Source organism: Schistocerca nitens, chromosome 4 (assembly GCF_023898315.1).
Source record: "Schistocerca nitens isolate TAMUIC-IGC-003100 chromosome 4, iqSchNite1.1, whole genome shotgun sequence".
Lineage (NCBI taxonomy): Eukaryota > Metazoa > Arthropoda > Insecta > Orthoptera > Acrididae > Schistocerca > Schistocerca nitens.
The window spans coordinates 914575610-914594395 of record NC_064617.1 but is presented as its reverse complement, the minus strand read 5'-3'; the positions used below and the strand labels follow the sequence as shown (position 1 = coordinate 914594395).

At 41.3% G+C, this 18786-nt stretch overlaps 1 long non-coding RNA gene across 1 annotated transcript; it reads right to left on the bottom strand.

Annotated features, from left to right (window-relative positions):
- Positions 1–8193: 8193 nt before the first annotated feature.
- LOC126253504 (uncharacterized) lies at positions 8194–16089 on the bottom strand. Its single transcript, XR_007545982.1, has 2 exons — positions 15940–16089; positions 8194–8494 (listed from the first exon to the last, which is right to left on the bottom strand). It is a non-coding gene; the product is annotated as an uncharacterized LOC126253504 (long non-coding RNA).
- Positions 16090–18786: the final 2697 nt, after the last annotated feature.

Below are 18786 nucleotides of genomic sequence, written 5' to 3'. Positions count from 1 at the left end.
TGCGGTTTTTTAAATGTACTTTGGGTGCCACGTCCCCGTAGCAGTCTATCAGTCTTTCCCGATATCGGGCCAGCATAAGACAGGTAAGCGATTCCTGCCTTATCTTTCTTCGTGTCAGCCTCCACTTCTTTCTCAGGTGTTCTTAATTTTGACTCTCCTCAACAAAAACAAAAAGTCTCCTTTGCAATGCTAAAGACGATCTAGGTCTCCGAAAATCGTGCGTGTTCCGCATTCGCTACGAATGTGGCTTGTCTAACCTTGGGTATACTATTAGAACGGTCTAGAAAAAAAGCAAGGAACGACAGCGACACACCCGACTAAAACAGTCAGGCAAATCAACTATTTCCGAGTGTGGCTCTAATAAAATCATGAAATGTCTCGGACAGCGTGATTAAGGAATCTATCGAGATCAAGATGTCGGAAAACCTGATAAAGAGGGAGATGGGTTCTGGTTTAAATAAGGCTTGGTATCCGACACTCAATTTGTTAAGATATCGCCAGGCATCACATCAATCAGAGCTGGGAAACTCTGAGAGTATCTGCGTTCCGCGAAATGTCAATGCGGGCTCTGTAAGAAAAAAGAGCTCGAAAGAACATAATGGGCATGATGAGTCGAACTCACAGTCAGCTATAAATAGCGGCGCGAGGCCAACAACAGATCAGAATCTGACTGGAGTGCAGACAGCGACTACACACAACAGCACAACTCACAGCAACTGAAGAAGACAATTGGGTCTGTCGTCGAAGTATTGTGCAAAAATGGAAACAGCATCTCGGTCGTAGACCCGGAGAACACATTAAGTTATTTGAAGTCCATTGATCATAAATGCGACCTCTCACTGTGACGTCTGAATCTGTTTTCAATTATAATGCGTTTCTCAGCGGAAATTACGCAAGTGCTTCCCGTTTACTCAAATGTCTGAAGCTATATTTTTTATGCACACACAATGATTTGTGCTTAACTAAGTTCGATATTTTTCTCTCTCTTCTGCGCGAATAAGGAACATATACCAGCTATAGCGTCTTCCTGTAAATACAATTTTTATGTGAACTATATTCAAATGATAGCCCATGGAATAATTGCGGAGTTATTGAGGATATGAGGCAACATTTAGGGAACATCAGACGAGAATGGAAGTCAACAGATACCCGCAGTACAATAAAGAAATGACTAACGTTACTACACGTTACAGACTTCAGTCTCTGGCCCTGCATTTCTCAATTTCTTTTTCTTTGTGGTACACTAACGTATGTATCCAACTTTCGCGACACCGCTACATATAATTTTTTTACTAGTCGCAAAAAAGCAAACACAAAAAGTACACACAACACACGTTTTTGTTACTGAACGACTATGAGCTCCAGATTTATTACATAAGATTCTTGAATACGAACATATTAACATAAAAATAAGGTATGCAATGAAATAAACATTAAAATCTCGCGGCATACTTGGCATGTACTCGCGACACACAAATGTGTCGCGACACAGAGGCGGAGAAACGCTGCTGTAGCAACCGCTGTAAGAGAAGTTTCATCTACTTTTTATTACTCGTTTAAACGATGACATATATTTTATGAGATGTAGTTTTTTCTGAAATTACAAACATTACTCTCGAAAATTAAGGTTTTACCAAAATTGAAAACATATTGCACAGTATGACATGGTCTTGTACCTAATAACAAATATTCTACAGAAATTTAAAATCGTTGCAGTCGAGAAAATCTTGTCAGTATTGTATTTAATCGCCTGTCTGATACATTACTATTTGCTACTCGCCAGTAATCAATAAGTGAAATCAAAAACCAATTACAAGTTAAATACATTTTGAAGCATAAGTTGTTGTTGTTGTTTGTTGTTGTTGTGGTTTTCAGTCCAGAGACTGGTTTGATGCAGCTCTCCATACTACTCCATCGTGTACAAGTTTCTTCATCTGCGAGTAACTATGGCAACCTACATCCTTCTGAATCTGCTTAGTGTATTCATCTCTTGCTCTCCCTCTACGATTTTTACCCTTCACTCTTCCATACAGTACTAAACTGGTGATCCCTCGATGCCTCAGAACGTGTCCTATCAACCGATCCCTTCTGCATTTCAATCTGTGCCACAACTTCCTCATCTCCCCAACTCTGTTCAGTACCTCCTCATTAGTTCAGTGATCTATCTATCTAATCGTCTAAACTGTTTATCGTCCATGTTTCACTTCCACAAACGGCTACACTCCTTACAAATACTTCCAGAAATGACTTCCTGACACTTAAATCTATACTCGATGTTAACAAATTTCTCTTCTTCAGAAACGATTTCCTTGCCATAGCCAGTCTACGTTTTAAATCATCTCTACTTAGTCCATCATCAGTTATTTTGCTCGCCAAGTAGCAAAACTCATCTACTACTTTAAGTGTCTCGTTTCCTAATCTACTTCCTTGATTTAATTCAACTACATTCCATCATCCTCGTTTTGATTTTGTCGATAGTGTCCATTCCGTTCAACTGCTTTTCCAGGTCCTTTGATGTCTCTGACAGAGTTTATTTCTTCTCCATGGATTTTAATTCCTACACCAATTTTTTTTGTTTCCTTTACTGCTTCCTCAATATAGACGTATTCCAAGATACTAGATGGTGCTCGACTCACGTAATAGCTTAACTGTCCATCTGTTATATAAAAAGTTCTAAAAATATGTTTTATTTTACTCATCATAAATTATGTACCTAAAGGTTTAACAATATATTCCAAAAAACTATGTTACACAGTACTTAAATGTGTAGAACATTAAACAGTTACAAATTGTGCGCAAAGCACAAGATCATGCCTAACAACAATAAAAACTGTGGAAAATGGCGGAAATTGGTTATGGCGGTCTCTGGTGCTCATTCCTTCATGTGATTCGAAAAATCAGTTGGCAGAATAAAACACCAACCAAAACACGTCATCTGTTCCTACATGTACTATTCTCCAGATTCAACAGGCTCCCCTACTGCAATATAAAACACTATCGTACGTTCAAAATCAGAAAAAAATTTTAAAACTCTTACTCCTTACTGTGAAGTCTCGACATGTCATGGTATTCAACTGTTAAGTTTTACAAATCTTTCACAGGGTGGAGGTTACCAAAGTAGGATCGAGTAAATAATGTAGTGGAAAGGTCAGCCATTCACTATGGCGTAATCGAGCTTCGAATTCGAAGAGTTCGTCCACACCCTGTCCTTCAGCATGACAATGACACACTACACATGTGCGTTGCAACATCTCCAACAATACGACCCCTTGTGTGCACAGTCATTGATCATCTTCCATACAGTCTCGACTTGGCTCTATCCGAGTTTCACCTCTTCCTAAAACTTGCAGAACACCATCAAGGACTTGAGTTTGACAGTGGTGTAAGCAATGTTGAGGTCGTGACTCCGTCAACAAAGTCAGACACTCTACAGTGGCGGTGTCGACAAACTGGTTTCTGTTTGGGAGAAATGTGTTCGTAGCCAGAGTGACTATGTTGTGAAATACAAAGAATAACGATATAGAATGTTAATAACGTTTGTTTTATTGAAAAAAGCGTTCAGAGCTTACACAGGAAATTTCGGAGGCGTTACTTTTCAGCCCGCCCTCTTATGGGAGACATACCTGCCTCACCTTCTTCCCTCCCCCGCCCCCCTCCACTTCGCCCCTTTTTTTTTGTACGTACCCAGCGGCGGACGGTTATCACGTGCTGTAAATCGCATACTAAGACTATGGCGTTTCTCTTTGAGTGTGAAAGGGAAAAATGCACTAAAATTAAGTCACTTCTCTTCGAATAGATGTCGGTGTGCAAATTAAACGGACGAAAACATGTTTTGTACTGCTGTCTCGTCGATCAGCAGCAGCCAGTTCACTGCTGAAATGTTGAGAAGACCCGCTACGATTAGCTCAGAGAAGGGACACAGCTGCCTGATGTGACGTCACCCTTCCAACACTACGAGTGCGACGCTGCTGACAGCGCCACGTCGTTATTTTTATTTGAAACTGCATGTAGCGTATTTTGCAACCGTAGAATATGAACGGACTTGTAATTCATCGACCCAGATTCGATTACTGCGGTTACTAACATTTTGTTCATTTTATTTTATTTCTCAGAATGTTAAATAATTGATTATAAAATTTAAATATATTTAAACACTTCGTTTTATATATGTAAAATTAACGTATTCAGTTTAGTTGCGATTACTACCCTTGTAAATCAACAAGCTAGATGGTGGTAGAAAAAGCGAGTATACGAGGAAATTTTGTAGGGAAGTGTTTTATACAGACGTTCTACTAAAGAGGCTCTTTTCCAATAGATCTTTGGAGGAGAAAGTGAGATCTGAAGAGTAATATGTTACTATTTCAGATGCAAATCTAACAATAGAGGGACATGGGACACAGCTCACCTCTTTGGCTTGCATAAAATTGAAAATTTCGGTATACTTGCAGAGTATTTTGATCAGTTTCTTACTTGTCCAGCACCAATCCATAAGCTCGAATACTCAAACACTCACGAAAATGTAGATGAAGATTTACCCTGGATTATCAAAGAAGCTGGAATACTCAAACACTCACGAAAATCTAGAAGAAGATTTACCCTGGACTATCAAAGGAATCGAATAATTTATTAAAAACCTTTTAAAGCTAGTGGAGGAGGCTCTATTACAGCAGCAATTATGAATTGGACTCTACCAAAAATAAAAAAAAAAACGAAATAAAATCAATCTTTGAGAAAAACTGGAAAACAGACAAGGTCCCAGGAGAGTGGAAAGTGGCCCTTACACTTACACTACGAAGAAAGACAATAAACAGGATGTTAACAACTCCAGAAGAATTTCTTTGCAACCAGTTGCATATTATATATTTTCCGAGATTATACCGAAACAGAGTAAAAAAATACTGGAGAGTAATTTATGTAAATATCGAGGTGGTTTTAGGTAGAGCAGATCATATTGTGAACAAATATTTAATCTGAACTCAATCATTTGCCCCATATTACTAAATTAAAAAGATGTTTGCTGATATCAAAAGTTTATTGATTCTGAAGATAGAATTAAATCATGCGAGTAGAAGCAGGTTGATGCCCCTTTCAAGTTCCTAGAATACTTTGCCTGAGTGAGCCGCAGGAAAAGGTAGAAGACTCTCGAAAGATTTGAGCGTAAAGTATGAGAGATTTATGAGCAGAAGTCCATTTAATGGTGCGATATCACAATGGTTAAACGTGCTGACTAGTAAATTGCCAGTGTGGGTTCGATTCTTGCTAATGTCATTACGATTAATTATAAAATTTGAATATATTTAAACAGTTCAGTTTATACACATAAAATTAATTGTTCAGTTTATTTACGATTACTATCAATGCAAGTCAAAAAGCTACAGGCCACCACACTGTAGTGAACTGGTAAAATTTTGCATGAGCTGCCACTGTACATCCTACATCACGGATAACACCATATGGAGGCTTCGTAAAATTTGCAATAAACTTCTGATCAGAAATTTATGTACATCTACATCTACATTTATACTCCGCAAGCCACCCAACGGTGTGTGGCGGAGGGGACTTTACATGCCACTGTCATTACCTCCCTTTCCTGTTCCAGTCGCGCATGGTTCGCGGGAAGAACGACTGCCGGAAAGCCTCCGTGCGTGCTCGAATCTCTCTAGTTTTACATTCGTGATCTCCTCGAGAGATATAAGTAGGAGGAAGCAATATATTCGATGCCTCATCCAGAAACGCACCCTCTCGAAACCTGGACAGCAAGCTACACCGCGATGCAGAGCGCCTCTCTTGCAGAGTCTGCCACTTGAGTTTGCTAAACATCTCTGTAACACTATCACGCTTACCAAATAACCCTGTGACGAAACACGCCGCTCTTCTTTGGATCTTCTCTATCTCCTCTGTCAACACGACCTGGTACGGATCCCACACTGATGAGCAATACTCAAGTATAGATCGAACGAGTGTTTTGTAAGCCACCTCCTTTGTTGATGGACTACATTTTCTAAGGACTCTCCCAATGAATCTCAACCTGGCACCCGCATTACCAACGATTAATTTTGTATGATCATTCATTCCACTTCAAATCGTTCCCTACGCATACTCCTAGAAGTAACTGCTACCAGTGTTTGTTCCGCTAGCCTATAATCATACAATAAAGGATCCTTCTTTTTGTGTATTCGCAATACATTACATTTGTCCATGTTAAGGGTCAGTTTCCACTCCCTGCACGAAGTGCCTATCCGCTGCAGATCTTCCTGCATTTCACTGCAATTTTCTAATGCTGCAACTTCTGTGTATACTACATACAGCATCATCCGCGAAAAGCCGCACATTATCTACTAGGTCATTTATATGCATCGTGAAAAGCAATGGTTCCATAACACTCCCCTGTGGCACGCCGGAGGTTACTTTAACGTCTGTAGACGTATTTTCATAGACAACAACATGCTGTGTTCTGTTTGCTAAAAACTCTTCAATCCAGCCACAGCTGGTCTGATATTCCGTACTGCGAAGTAGATTTTAACTGCTTTTATCAATTTTTGTTAGATTCCAGCTATCTGTGTATAACAGAAGAGGTTTAGAGAAAGGAACCAACGACTGTACAGAAAGAAACAAGTCATTTCATTTTGTTCAGAGAGATGAATGAAACAGGAGAATCAGTACAAAAGAAATAGAGTCAGGGCTGATTTTGCGTACAGCGTATATGTTTACGATATATGAGCAGTTAGTTACAGGTAACTCCATAGCAGCATGTCATGGGTTAACCGACATTGAAATAGAGACGATATTCGGTGAAAATCGGAGATTACACCAGAATTACGTTTTCTGAGGTCAACAGTATCCAGCCTGGATCTTGAAATATGTCAGAGATAATGTTTCCACACATGTAAACTTCTACACAGGGCGACCACAAGTGTTTGACAAACGAACTCTTGGTCACTTAGTGTATACTGTAGCGCCTAGAACCGCTGGGCCACTCCGGCCGGCGGTTCCTAACAGCCCACATTCAAATCGGCAGCGATCTGGCCCATAGTGCACTGTCAATCACCCTATATGGCACTGCACTCGCGACGTGACGTCCGATCGTCAACACTTGTGGTTGCCTTGTGTTGTGTGGGGAAGGTTATGTGACATCTCTAGAAGTCTAGAGCAATAAGTACAATGGGTATCCATGTTGATCATCCATTTTCTCTATTGTCACCTATCCACTTTCCATTAGGTCATCAACCCAATCTTTTCTTATCTCTTGGAATCCAGTGAAGAAGTTACTATATACAGAAAATCACTAGAACCTCAATGCCAATCTCTCATTATTTAAATTAATTATTCCTTTTGAAGGTTTGTAAGTAAAAGTTACATCATAGTTATTCCAACTAAGAATCCTTGTCTGTGTAATTGGTATCTAGAGTACTTCCAGATGTTGCACGGGCAATGGGAAATGATTGACACAACTCCATGGTATGTTTTCTCGTCTCTAATTGGATGATCCTGCAAAGGACGGTTATTAGTTATGTTTCCGGGCATATTGTATGCGCTGCATTACTGGTTCCATCAAATCAACCCCATGCCACTGGTTACCTGTACTGAGTTACATCCCTCCACCTCACTTAAGGCGGAAACAAGCTGTACTGAGGGAGGCCAAGAAAATCTCTGCATCACCTTCTCTACCACTGCACCAGGAATTCTGTCATCCGCCACAGAAACGATTGCGATCAAGAAGACCAGCAAGTGTTACTGCAGGACGACTCATCGCGGATGGGTTTGATCTAAATGAAAGCTGGAAGCATGAATGATTAACAAAAATATTGGGAACAAGAGCCCATCACCTTGATCCCACAAAGAAGCCAAAAGGTTTTGACCTACCAAGGAAACTTTGGTGCCGCCTCAACAGGTTAAGGACCGGACATGGTTGTTATAGCTACTTCAGGTACAAATGGAGCTGGAGCAGTTGACCAATGTGTGAATGTAATCAAGAAGAGCAGACAATTGAACATTTAGTCCATTTCATTCATACCCTGGAATTCCTGGAGACTTGTTCACTCTCACACCTAGCTTAATTACCTGGTTGAAAAAGACGGACTGTAAGGTTTAATCTTGTCTTATATCATATGTATATTGTATAAAATCATTTGCCTTATATCAACTGTATGTTGTATGAAATCACCATACGATTAAATAAATAAATAAATGGTATGTTTTGTGATACAGATGTATTTATTGAAGGAAGGAAGAGAGTACAGAAGTCACTGAAGTAAGAACTGCATCCTCGTAGAAGTCGTGTCCGTGTTCAGCGGTAGTAGTAGGGGTAGCCGGCGGCAGCGTAGGGGTAGGCGGAGTAGGCGCTGACGGCGGGGTAGCCGAAGGCGCTGTAGGCGTAGGGGGCGGCGTAGGGGGCGGCGTAGGCGTAGTAGGCCTCGGCGCCCTTCAGGGTCTCCTTGGCCTTCTCCTGGGCGAACACGGCCGCCACCAGCAGCACTACGAGGAAAGAGCAGACCTGTGGACAGCGGTGAAATACAAGCAGTCAGACAGACATGGAATACGGTGAAGATATGAAGTGTAACATACATTGGTATCTGACACTTCAGGCGAATGGTTCGAAACTTTTTTCAGACATATTGCAGCAGAGACTGTATAAAGAGTCAGTTTCTAGCATTAGCTTTTATTTTATCAGAGTCTAAACAGATCTGTTTTTTTCTACATACACAGGGTGCGTTCACAATTCGTGTTACACACTTCTAGAGGTTGCAGAGGGTCCCTAGTAGGTCAAGTTTTCCATAGGAACCAATGTACGGATACGTCATCCAATGACGTTACAGAGCGTCAAAGTTATAGGAACCTGCGCCTGTAAATGCACTTACCCACAGGTTGATTCCTTGGTGACGTTACCGACTTTCTAGAATGATGGAGAGGGATAAATGTATCAATCTGATGCAGGGGTTCCTGTACCATAATCGAACGAGTCTTAAAGTTATAAGCGAAAATCGTTCTGATACCTTTGACAGTAGAATACATGTACTGGTACCGGTGTAGCTAAAATTGTACGGTAGGCAACTTTCAGAGATGGTAGTATGGACCAAAATAAGGGAAATATGTCCAGTAAACGTGCGCTCTAAAATGCTTACCTGAGAAGCTATGATCACTTGTTCACCTTCGCTACTGTGAAACACATGTCCTCTATTGAACAAGCGCTCATTGCTCATAAGGTATGAATTTTAGAGCCCCTGTTTACAGGTAATTTTTTATTGTTTTGGTCCGTACTATCACCTCTAAAAGTTACCTACCCTACAGTCCTTTACATGTATTCCACTGTCTGAGGTATGCGAACGAGTTTTGGTTGGTTGATTGTTTGGGGGAAGAGACCAAACAGCGAGGTTATCGGTCTCAAAGGATTAGGGAAGGATGGGGAAGGAAGTCGGCCGTGCCCTTTCAAAGGAACCATCCCGGCATTTGCCTGGAGCGATTTAGGGAAGTCACGGAAAACCTAAATCAGGATGGCTGGACGCGGGGTTGAACCGTCATCCTTCCGAATGCTAGTCCAGTGTGCTAACCACTACGCCACCTCGCTCGGTTACGAACGAGTTTTGATTATAACTTTCGACTCGTTCGTTTCCGGTACAGTGACATCTCAGTCTCATACATTTATCCTTCTCCATCATCCTAGAACATCTGAAACATGATCACGGAAGCGCCCTGAATATACATACATTTAAGGCGCTGGCGCCCATAGCTTTGACGCTCTGTAGCGTCGATGGATGACGTTTCTGGACACGGGTTCCTATGTAAAGCGTGGTCTACGAAGTCCCCTCTACAACCTCCAGAAGTGTGTAACGTTAGTTATAAAACATCCTGTATATCAAACTCTGATATAACCGTCCGCAGCTCGTGGTCGTGCGGTAGCATTCTCGCTTCCCACGCCCGGGTTCCCGGGTTCGATTCCCGGCGAGGTCAGGGATTTTCTCTGCCTCGTGATGGCTGGGTGTTGTGTGTGATGTCCTTAGGTTAGTTAGGTTTAAGTAGTTCTAAGTTCTAGGGGACTGATGACCATAGATGTCAAGTCCCATAGTGCTCAGAGCCCTTTGAACCCCTTTTTATCTGATATAACCAACTGGTAGTTCTTTTGGCTACTTATAAATGATATCCTGAGGTTTACTCTTCTAAGAATGTATGATGAGGGCAGCTCTTCTGAACTACAAAATTAACATCCTGTTATGCAATAGCAGCGACCCAACCCAGCTTCACACGAGTAAGAGTATGTATCGCGAGATGGCTTCTCTGGTGTAGTGCTATTTTTGTTTATAGGTCAGTGCGTAGACCTATGATTAAAACTTTAAACAATTAAAACTTTACACAACTGAATATCACCACTTTCATATAACTGAATGATTTAAGTAATAGACGGCAGGAAAGTTCTCAAAATCCACATCTTAATAGACAAACATCATCATAGTTCAGGCACTTTACACGAAATGGTTATCCATTATATACACAAGTATTCCTTGTGAATCACTGTTTAGCGAAAACCGTTTCAAAATCCTTACAGAATTTCCTGAGATCATCTTTCAAAAACAGACAGCAAAGCGCAGTGCGGAACTTTACGTAGATATTAGTGAATAAAAAAAAAAAAATGGTTCAAATGGCTCTGAGCACTATGGGACTTGACATCCATGGTCATCAGTCCCCTAGAACTTAGAACTACTTAAACCTAACTAACCTAAGGACATCACACACAACACCCAGCCATCACGAGGCAGAGAAAATCCCTGACCCCGCCGGGAATCGAACCCGGGAACCCGGACGTGGGAAGCGAGAACGCTACCGCACGACCACGAGATGCGGGCTATTAGTGAATCAAGCAGAAGAGTAAACATTACTGTAAAAATTCACTTTTTTGGTTCCTAATATTTAATTGCCTTTAACAGCCACGATCCAGATGATATCTGAGGCGCTTTACTCCTTTATCAGGTTCCTTGGAACATGACGAAATAATTGCGCTTTCAAGAACTTGCTCAGAAGCATTAACGAAAAAAATTCAATACGTGATACTGATAATTAGCACATACATCATCATATAGCATACATAATACACGCCGGCCGGAGTGGCCGTGCGGTTCTAGGGTCTACAGTCTGGAACCGAGCGACCGCTACGGTCGGAGGTTCGAATCCTTCCTCGGGCATGGGTGTGTGTGATGTCCTTAGGTTAGTTAGGTTTAAATAGGTCTAAGTTCTAGGGGACTGATGACCTCAGAAGTTAAGTCGCATAGTGCTCAGAGCCATTTGAACCATTTCAACATAATACACTGCGTAGTACGTGCGACGATACTTCTGAGCACATACTTACTCCATTATCGATTTCATAGCGTCCTTGAATGGGTACGATGCTGGGTTTTAGTGACTCCAACATCGATTTTGGTTAAATATATTGTCGTCATTATCTCGTTCGTTAATGGGAATACATTTAGTGAAGAAAGAGACGGTAATAATATTACAGATGACAAGTTCCTATTTATCTTTCGATGGAGACATGTATTACTGAACAAAGTGCTGTCAGCTTAAGAGATTGGTAGAGATTTATCCATTTGAGATTACACGAGCTGATCTTCAGCAAAGGAATACATTCATAGAAGTTTTGTCGGGGGAGAAGCTGCGAATGCACTCAACATCACTTGTTTCTAAAGCTGGCTCACAGAATTTCTTGCCTATTGCCCATTACTCGTCACTGAAACTACCACTCAGATTTCTAGCAGACCAAAAGCAGAACGACATCTTTGCACACGTTCTGTGAACCAGCTGGGCACTCGCCAGAAATGAAGGAATTCTGGTTTCATAATTAGTAGGGATGCTGGTTATCGCTGAAACAATCTGTTTTAGGTGGTATCGGTTGTTTCCAACGTCAGTTTAACCTCGGTGTTAAGAACGCTCATTTTGTTTCTGGAATAACCGATTTCCGTTTTTTCGTACCCATTATTTCCTGTGATAAGCGTACAAATCGAACAAAGAATGAGAAATTTTGACTCCTTCAGTTTCAAAATACATAGAATGAAAATGTTAAATTAAATACGCAAATAAAAGAAAACTTAGACCTACTGTAGGGAAGCAGCCTACTCACGCTGTAGTAAATTCACATGTCTTTCCATTGTGTGCCAGCCAGTCTGCTGTAACTAGCTCTGACATCATAAATGTTGCGCAATGCTTTAGAAATCAAGCAAATAACCTAAAACATTTCTAGCATGTCAGGAGTAATACTAAATTAATGTGTGTTGAATACCAGTTTGATAACTTTAGCCATTTTCGAAATTTGGACATTTTACTGTAAAAATCATTGGCGCAACAGAAAAGAGCTAGAGACAAAAATTTATATTTAGATTCCTTTTCCATAATAATTTAATAGAAATAGTACTTTGGATCTCACAAATTAAGATTTTAGTTGAAATTCATAATTTTCTGGTTTTTGTCTTAAAAATTAAGGAAGCAAGATAGATTAAGTAGGCTAATATATAAGGCTAGGATGTTTATATTTAAGTAGAATGGAGATCCGCTATAATCATAAAGATGTGAGAACTTTCAACTGAATAACTATAAAACTATAGTGATTGCGTATCTCCAAAGGGCAAGTTCAGAGCTCGTCTATTGCGTGCAGTGTAATTAAATTAATTCTCTCGCCCAAAATATTTAACTTAGCCACGTCAAACTTTTATTATGATTACTTACCTCTGTGTTGAATGCACATTTAAATTGAGAGTTTCATCGGCCATCAGCAAAAGAAGCTATGATTTATTCGGTAACTTAAAGTGGTGCATTACTAGCCCAGCGGCTAGTCGGGAGAGCCGATTTGATCAGGCGTTCCCTTAGCCGTCCGCACCGCGGCTTTATATATAAGAACGCTGCGAGAGGAAAAAAGGCCCCAGTTCTCTCCAGACGCTGAATAGCACACCATCTGTGTCAGGAGTCGCGTCGGTATCATTGCTATAAACAGTCTCGGATGCCGTATTAAGTTACTTGGGATACGCGTAACCATGAAATCATTTTCGAATGAAGTGTTAATTCTGGGTTGACTTTAATTATCGATCTTCAGTTTGCGTATTGTCGTATTTTCACGTGCCGTCGCGGGACAAACATTCTACCATTATTTAGCGTGGCGTTTGATGAACCTAATCATCAAATTAAGGCGAGCATTCATTTAAACATTTAATTTGGACATTATAGTTGCATCAGCGCATTAGACTCTGAACTGCTCTGTTAGTTAGGTTGTGTGGATTCTGCCCGCATCTCGTGGTCGTGCGGTAGCATTCTCGCTTCCCACGCCCGGGTTCCCGGGTTCGATTCCCGGCGGGGTCAGGGATTTTCTCTGCCTCGTGATGGCTGGGTGTTGTGTGCTGTCCTTAGGTTAGTTAGGTTTAAGTAGTTCTAAGTTCTAGGGGACTTATGACCTAAGATGTTGAGTCCCATAGTGCTCAGAGCCATTTCAGAATATACTCAACTATTTTAGAAAATCGTTTTTGATTATAAATCCCGGACAATCTCCTAATTCCTCAGAGCTATGAGCTGTAACTATAAGTGTATTCTCAGATGAAGTGGGCACTAGGAATTCTAATTACAGGCTTCACGTTTTGCTAATCACTTTCTGGTTGCCAATATTGTAGTTAGAGAGCCAGTGTTGAGAACGGCGAAAGACAGCATAAATAACATTCTAAATAACGGGAAATGCAGTGCTTCTACATTCTACAAATATTTATATAACAGCATTATTATTCTACCCGCCGCCCCACACTACCATTCGCTGATAAGTGACTGAATACTACAAAAAATCACCAATATCCTCCTGTTGATTCTAGTTTTTGGAAACTCTGCTCAAAAATCGTGTTATAATCGAGGATCATACCGCTATGTGGGCATTACGAATATTCAGTTCTAAAATGTGAAGGCTGAGGTTGACTAACTCTATGATTCGAGATAATATTTCGGTTTCAAGTGCTGCAAGCAGATAAACGCGTATTGTGTAAAAGAATGTTCAAATGTGTGTGAAATCTTATGGGACTTAATTGCTAAGGTCATCAGTCCCTAAGCTTACACACTACATAACCTAAATTATCCTAAGAGCAAACACACACCCATGCCCGAGGGAGGACTCGAACCTCCGCCGGGACCAACGGCATACTCCAAGAGTGCAGCGCCATAGACCGCTCGGCTAATCCCGCACGGCGCATATTGTGTAGACATGGGTTACAGACCACCTACTTTCTATTTTTACTTTAAACTATGAATGAATTGATAAGTTTTTTTCTCCTATTACTATGTCGCCAGTTTGTTGTGGCTTCCGTTTTTAATCTTTTAAAGCAGGGGCGGGCAGGAATTATGCACGTGTGCGGTGCACATGCACGTGTGCAGTTAACAGGTGTTCTGCGTGCACACAGGGGCAAGCTGGCCACCCGTTTCTCTCCCCTCCCCACCATACCGTCTCTCCGCTTCTTCCTCTGTAATGCGTTTTGTTTCCTGGCCTGCTTTATTGAATGAAGGAGTAAGGGTAGTAGGAGTGCTTGAAAGTAATCATCGTTTGAAAGAGTACCTATTACCTACGATACGTTTTATTTAATTATCACAGGTGGAGTTTACAATACGTTTAATGTCTGGAACAAAATTTCTACGTACAGACAAACGCAAACAGTTACGCAAGTTTTCATTACTGATGTTTGCTCTTAACCGAGACTTATTAATTTTCATAACAGAAAAAAATCTCTCACAAACGTATGTCGAGCCAAACATTGACATTATCTTCGCGGCTTCACGATGGAGACGAGGAAACTTGCTGTGGAAAGTCGTGATAAAAATCTGTCACACGTCTTGCCAAAAGGAACCTCTCTCTCAGACGAGAATTACGCTGTAGACCTATTAATTCCATTTGCATACTGGGATGAATATCATTTACAGAAACAGCAGATTGTCTCGAGAACTATTCAAAACCTTGGGATAAGTAAGATATATCCCCAAATCGCTTGAGAAATTCCTCTTTTATTGCACTAAGAACGGCAACATACTGAAATTTATTATAATGGCGTTCAATATTAAACTTCCGCTGACCAGCGAGAATACTGTCACATATTATACATTTCCAATTTTCACGTTTTTGCACATGGGAAAAATGATTCTCCCATTCCTTTTTAAAATATAGCAAATCTCCAATTCTCCGTTTCCTTGATTCACTCTGCATTTTCCGGTTACTGAAATTCGCTACGTAGTGGTCGCTTCGCTTCAACGTCCGTAGCTTAGCCTGGAACTACACTGCGGCAACCTGCCTGCTGTCGCCGCTGCCCCCGTCGACGATTGCACGCGAGCAGCACACGTGCAGCGCTGTGTGCTCATGAGCCGCGTGCAACGTTTGCCCGCCCCTGTTTTAAAGGAAATGGAGCGTTGTAGTTCACTGGAATCGCAATTCGTAAAATGCTTCTACACTAGCGACGGTGCCATTACGTGATACAAGTAACGTCCAACGACAATAGTGAGACTCTACCATACAGTCTCGCACACTGCATGTACATGCGTACCATACAATAGGACACGCCACGTGGTAGCAGGTGTATTGCTGTCTCTGCGAAGCTTACCCCACGTGTTTGTTAGTCGTTTCCATTATTAAAATAGCGCTGACCGTTTTTTCCGTTTTCTGTAATTAGGCAATTTTTTAAACAAATGGAAATTTTACGAATAAAATTTACCCCGTTTTTAAAAAGATTTATTTACAAACTAAAAATTTTAATAGTGCTGCTATGGATGATTGATATTCCTGTTATTCCTTCCGGTTATTAGGAAAACATACAGATCACATGTTATAAGCCAGATCAAACAACTATCGAAAAAAATCAGTTATTGAGAAGTAAAATGCCGGTATAAGTTTTAACCGGTCGGCTTTTCCGTCACTGCTAGTCAGCAGTGGTGCAGGGTACTTACGAAAGCCTTCATGGTGTGACGTGGAGGGGGAGTAGCGATGCCTGGGAGTCGCGGCTGCAGTGTGGACGCGGGGCCGGGGGCCGCCTTTATAGCAGCCCGGCCTCGGGCAGCCTTGACGATGCATTATTTTGTCTGCAGCAGGTCTCGCGCCCCGCCGGTTCAACGCACCTGTTTTGCTGTTGAGATCCCGGATACGCCACCTACAGCTGAGCAGACCAGATTTTTCAGCTGTCAAACTGCAAAAAAGGCCAAAGGAAGAAAAGCAAAGCAGTAACTCTGTCACCTCCTTTTATATCCGTGCTGTCAGTATGAGTTCCACTTACAACTTTGATAACACCTTTTCACTGAACATAGTTAGTGTCTATAATTTTTCCTTATCTGTTTCTATTTTTGTAATTACTTTCCTTTTTGATTTACTTTCATTCGTCAGATTCCCTCTTCTTCCATTTAGCCTACTCTTCCGTTGTACGCACTTTTTCTGTACATTTTGAAATTTCTTTATTTAAATGTGTCTGTCTGTACTTAAATCGCTGAATGACTGAGAAGCTGAAACTTCTACGTTACTCATGTTGGCAGCTGTACCCGATTCGAATTATGGAATATTTACTTGTCTTCTCTCTCTTTACTTTTTCTTATCGTGTCAAAACTGACCCAAAATATTCAAGCGCAACGCAGTCTGACTGCTCAAAAAAAGGATAACCTGATTTCAAATAATTAATTCAAAAGAATGGCCCAGACTAAAAAGAAATCCTAACAATAACCCATACATTTCATTAAGCACTTACCTCACAAAAATCTTCATTAAGCGAACTACTGCAATACAGCGAGCGTCGATAATGCCAGTTAAATAAAAGATTCTAACTACGAAAGCCACTAACTACTAATAGACATGTGGTTAGCACAGGAAAGATTTTGTTGCAAACCAAATAATGTATTTTTTTACCTTAATAATGTGACAACCAGTTCAAACACGAATATAAATCGTCACTGACATCCAGTACAAAGATATACAATCATGAATAATTTTCAATCTCCAAGACGGACACTTCCGGGTTGTTAGCCTTTGCTAACTTCTCTCATCTAACATCCATCACTGCTGGCTGTTCACCTCCAACTGCCCAACAGTACTTCCATCACTGCTGGCGACTAACTTCCAACAACGAGTCCAACCAACCATGGAGTCTCTTACAAAGAAAGCGCAATCAGAGATCCAATGTAAAGCGCTACACAGCGCTGTCAACACAGAAGCTGCCCACTTATACAACTTTTCTTATTGCCATTTAATCCCCTTAAAAGTTTAGACGTTATTAATGTGGTTGCAGCGACTACAGTTGTGCATTGCACGGGATGGCCAACATATAGAACATGTGTTGTATCAGTCGGTATGAAGGTAATTTCCCAACTTTGAACATTAATAACCTCTAAACTATAAAAGATAGACAAAAACAAATTACACGACTCAATTACAGAGCTCAAGCGAGTGTTATTTGATGTGTCCTACACCCCTCTTCCCATTAAAAAAAAACTGACTTGAATCCAAAATGGAGAATTTCAAGATGGCGGCCATAAATGACATGCACTCCAAAAGCTGCGGTCCCACATCAAACCTATGTTGCCATCATCACATTTCAATTTTCCCTGTAATCTTCCAACTTATGAAGGTGTCCAAGGACTTTTGACTCGCCCTGTATTTTCAGGGCGCCACAACTCGACCGTTACCTCACAATCTACGACACCTTAGTTCGGCAAAATCTTCTGCACCACCCACTCAGCTTCCATGATCGCGAGCGGCGTACGTCGGCCCCACATAATGCCACCCCAAAACAGCAACGAACCTCCACCTTGCTGCACTCGCTGGACATTGTGTCTAGGACGTTCAGCCTGTCCGGGTTGCCTCAAAACACGTCTCCGACGATTGTCTGGTTGAAAGCATATGTGACACTTAGTGAAGAGAACGTGACGCCAGTCCTGAGCCCATATGTGCCGCGCTGCATGGTGTCGTGGTTGCAAAGATGGACCACGCCATGGATGTCGAGAGTGAAGTTGCGCATCATGCAGCCTATTGCCCACAGGTTGAGTCGTAACACGACGTGCTGTGGCTGGACGAAAAGCATTATTCAACATGGTGGCGTTGCTGTCAGGGTTCCTCCTAGCCATATCCGTAGGTAGCGGTCATCCACTGCAGTAATAGCCCTTGGGCATGTCATCGACAGTTCCCGCCTCTCTGTATCTCCTCCATGTCCGAACAACATCCCTTTAGTTCACTCCGAGACACCTGGACGCGACCGAGCCGCGGTATTGACTGTCTAGGTATGGTTGAACTACTGACAACACGAGCCGTGTACCTCCTTCCTGTTGGAATGACTGGAACTGATCGTCTGTCGGACCCCCTCCGTCTAATAGGCACTGCTCATACATAGTTGTTTACATCTTTTGGCAGGTTTAGTGAAATATCTGAACAGTCAAAGGGACTGTGTCTGTTGTACAATATCCTCAGTCAACGTCTACCTTCAGGAGTTCCAGGAACCGAGATGATGCAAAACTTTTTTTGATGTGCGTAACATGATAGACGTGTAATGTAATAATGTAGTAATACCACAAATGTGACCTCTTATTAAATTCCATAACAATCATATTCATATTATGACACGAATTATCATTCACATGAATTATCATTCACATGAATTATCATTCCTTGAGGTTGAACAACATCGCGTTTCCTTGTTTTGGGTCGTTCTGCCTGCACCTGCAATACTGTGTGCTCTTGCACACTGTTTCCCTCCGCAGCTGATCAGTACTAAAAGAAATTAATTACATATTAATTATAAATGTGTTATGCATACATTA